Source organism: Triticum aestivum, chromosome 3B (assembly GCF_018294505.1).
Source record: "Triticum aestivum cultivar Chinese Spring chromosome 3B, IWGSC CS RefSeq v2.1, whole genome shotgun sequence".
In the NCBI taxonomy this organism is placed as follows: domain Eukaryota; kingdom Viridiplantae; phylum Streptophyta; class Magnoliopsida; order Poales; family Poaceae; genus Triticum; species Triticum aestivum.
In genome coordinates this window covers 627,103,655-627,107,202 of record NC_057801.1, presented here as the reverse complement: position 1 = coordinate 627,107,202, position 3,548 = coordinate 627,103,655, and the positions used below count along the sequence as shown (strand labels likewise).

The 3,548-nt window shown below is 47.5% G+C and overlaps 1 long non-coding RNA gene across 1 annotated transcript; it reads right to left on the bottom strand.

The window, feature by feature from the left end:
- Nucleotides 1-2,369: 2,369 nt before the first annotated feature.
- Nucleotides 2,370-3,269, bottom strand: LOC123065897 (uncharacterized). The gene is made up of 2 exons (XR_006431167.1): nucleotides 3,042-3,269; nucleotides 2,370-2,507 (listed from the first exon to the last, which is right to left on the bottom strand). It is a non-coding gene; the product is annotated as an uncharacterized lncRNA (long non-coding RNA).
- Nucleotides 3,270-3,548: the final 279 nt, after the last annotated feature.

Here is a 3,548-nt window from a genome sequence, read left to right as displayed (position 1 = left end):
ATTGCTGAGGGATGAGTCGCCATGGAGCACCACCCGGTCGCCACCACTGACGCCTCCGTTGGAGTCGACGCCCTCTAAGGCATACATCGGGCCCTTGTTCTTCGCTAGGTCCTTGCTCGCCATCTCTGACTTTTGGGGCTGTATGGAAATGCACTGTGATGTTTGTGGTTTTCTTTCAGAATTGGAGGCCCCTTTTATCGAGTGTTCTGATGATTCCGATCCCTTCAAATCCGGGGCAGCGATAACTAATTTTAACTCCGATCCCTTCATGAAATAAATTTTCATGCTATCTAATTTTAATGTTGTACATGTTGATATCCTTTAAGATAAATTTGGTCAAAGATTGCTTAGTTTGACTTCAAATAAACTTTATATGCGAAGTAAAAGACGAAGTGAGTACTGATGGGTTAGCCTAGTCGGTAGTACTGTACTACTACTAATAGTCGGTACACGGCACTTATCTGTCGCCTAAACAACGATGGCATCGGATCTTCTGACGTTGATCTTCCGGATTTTGCTTGTTTAAACCCAGACAGGACATAGCAGCTTTCTCTGGTAACACATCCTAATCCTCTGATCTTCTGAAAGACTGAAACATACTCCTTCCGTAAACTAATATAAGAGCGTTTAGAATACTAAAATAGTGATCTAAACGTTCTTATATTAGTTTACAGAGGGAGTACATAGGGATTTAGAAGTTAGATTAGTCTACCGACAGACGCAGTCATGCGGCTAGGTAATTAAGCACCGACCTCTGCACGTCACAGTCGGAGTACTTACCATCCAGGGAGTTTGTCCAGCGAGAAACTTAGACCAGAAACGTGTAGATGTGTCCTATTGCCTACGGCGATGAAACTTACTATTCCACCACTTGAGCTGTCAGTACAGACTCAAGGGTCCCAGCGATTTGATTAGTCGCATCAAATTTAGTTCCCTGAAATAAGATGCCAGGAAGAAACTGATTGCTGCTAGCGACAACGATTTTATGCCATCCACGATGCCAGCGGGCCGGGACATGGTATCAACAGGCGCATTGGTTTGGCGCAGATAGTTATTCTGCTGCGTCCATCGTTTGTCCGCTAGATACCAGCATATAGCTAGATTTGCATAGATGTCGTGCTCTTCACTACTTTAACTAAGCTCTGACCTGGGATTGCCATGCCACGTATTACATCTGATGTAGTAATTCCCAGCACATAGATCCCTCGTTTCATGACCAATAATCGCAGCTACCTGCCGTGCGACAGAGACGCATGCCCGCCTTTGATTTGACTCGGTAATAAGCAAGTTGGTAGTAACTGCGCTTGTTCTAGCTTAGCTTAGCAAAACCGGCACATGCATATTCACGTGTGACCAATCTCCACCTCATCACTATGTCACATCCCACGCATGTCCATGCACATGTGTGATATGGCTCAAATCTAAGTAGGGTAAAGGCGAAGAGTTAGAAGAATTCCACGACAGCAAATAACCTCGGCAACAAAGCTAGCTAGTTGAGCCATTGACCCATATGAAAACCCTTCTCTTACGACCGGCTGGCCTGCTCTGTCGATGGCCCGTACATGTACATTCCATTTCCATCTGAGTCCTTATTTCTTCTTGACCATTAGCTAACTAGCATGTGCGAATTAAGATTGTGTTCTAGTGGATCAGTACGCGAACCAGTCGCGGTTAGCAACATGTGTTCGTACTTGGTACGCACCTACCTCCTTTTCACCTTCTTTTTTTCGAGAAAACTTCCCAGGATTCGTTCGTGCATACTCTCGATAAAAAAGATCGATTCACACAAAAGAAAACCCTAACAATATGCATAGGCAGGGGTGTTCAAGCTCTTTTTCGGAGAGAAAAAAATACAGAAAGAAACCCTCACAATTATGCATAGGCTGGGGGTTTCAACCTCTTTTTTGGAGAGAAAAATACAGAAGAAAACCCTCGCAATGATGCATAGGCCAGGGGTTTAAACCTCAAAAGAAAACCCGACTTGAACAGAGGTGTAGACGGAATTATTTGCATCACATGGACCTAATCTTTTGCGGCGAGTGATCTGCGCCGGCGCACCGGCCCAGTAGTTCGGCCGGTCATACCCTGTCCATTCGATTCTTTTCTCCCTAACCGTCAGATCTGGTCCTCTAATCTCCCACCACTAGAAAATGCATAGTCATCACCAGACCACGCCTCCTCTATTGGGTCCCATCCCTGGAAAGTGCGTAGTCGCCACCAGACCACGCCTCCTCTGTCGTGTTGCTCCTTCGCTAGATGCGGTAAACGCATTCGTCGGCGTCGGCAGCCCCGGCGGGACCGATGCTGTTGTCAGCTTGCCGTCCCTCGTCTCACAGCCACCGGGATTGCAGCACGGCCGCAGATTGTGTGTCAGCTTCTACTGTTGACCGGTTCCATCCCACAGTCGTCATGGTTGTAGAAAAAATTCTCGTGTCGGCGTCTTCGGCTCACCGCCACCATCGACTAGCACTGCCATGATCCAGCAAAAAACTCGGTAGCAAAAACCACTGAAGCAAAACATTTAGTCAGTTCCAGCTAAAAAAACACCGGTTGTAGCAAAAAAAATCCACTGATCCAGCAAAAAACAGAATTCGGTAGCAAAAACCAAAAATGGTCAATTGAAGCAAAATATTTAGTCGGTTCCAGCTAAAAAAACACCGGTTGTAGCAAAAAAAGCCACTGATCCAGCAAAAAAATCTCAGTAGCAAAAACCTCTAATAGTCGGTTGTAGCAAAAAATTAACTAGTTCCAGCTAAAATTAACAAAGGTTGCTACAAGAAAGTCACGTCAGAAATTTCAAAGAAAAAGATTGTAGCAAAAGAACTAGCAGGTTCCAACAAAACATAATGCTGGTTCCAGCAAAAAAAAGTTGGCGGCCAGGAATGCGTCCAATTTTAGCAACGGTGGATACTTCCAGCATGCCGCCTGGCCGGTTGCAGCAAATGCCGACGCTAGGTCCAGCAAAGTGCTGCCCAGGTCATAGCCAAACGCTGATGCAGGTTGCAGCGAAAAAATGGTGACCGCGGGTGGTAGCAAATTACCGGGGCGGTTCCAGCAAACGTTGAATACGGTCCCATCATTTCTGGTCACCCGCCGTTCTAGCATCACGCCAGATCGGAAAAGGGAGAGCTCAGGAGGGAGGGGGGCGGCGTGGGCGAGCGCTGCATGGAATTTAAGCACGGCGTTGTATGGCCATGGCTGGCGTTTGAGGTGGGCTTGTGCTTGACCGTATGGGCTTTGGGGCAAAAATGACGGCTTTGTCTTGTGGATTTGTGGATGAACGAGAGAAGAAAGAGAGGGGATAAGGCAGGTGCGATAAGGCAGGTGCGCTGGCGAACGGTGGGTGGGCCCCAACAGCCACGTGTTCCCACGCATGCGGCTTCGACGGAGACACGTTTCAGTGCGCGTTGTTACATGGGCGTGGATGTCACCCCGCTCCAACGATTCACGAGCGACCAGCCGAGCGTTTCGGCCGGCGCGCCGCATGTAAAGAGTTCCCATCTTTTGCAGATAAAGAAACTTGACTGCTGAAAATTATGGGATCACAC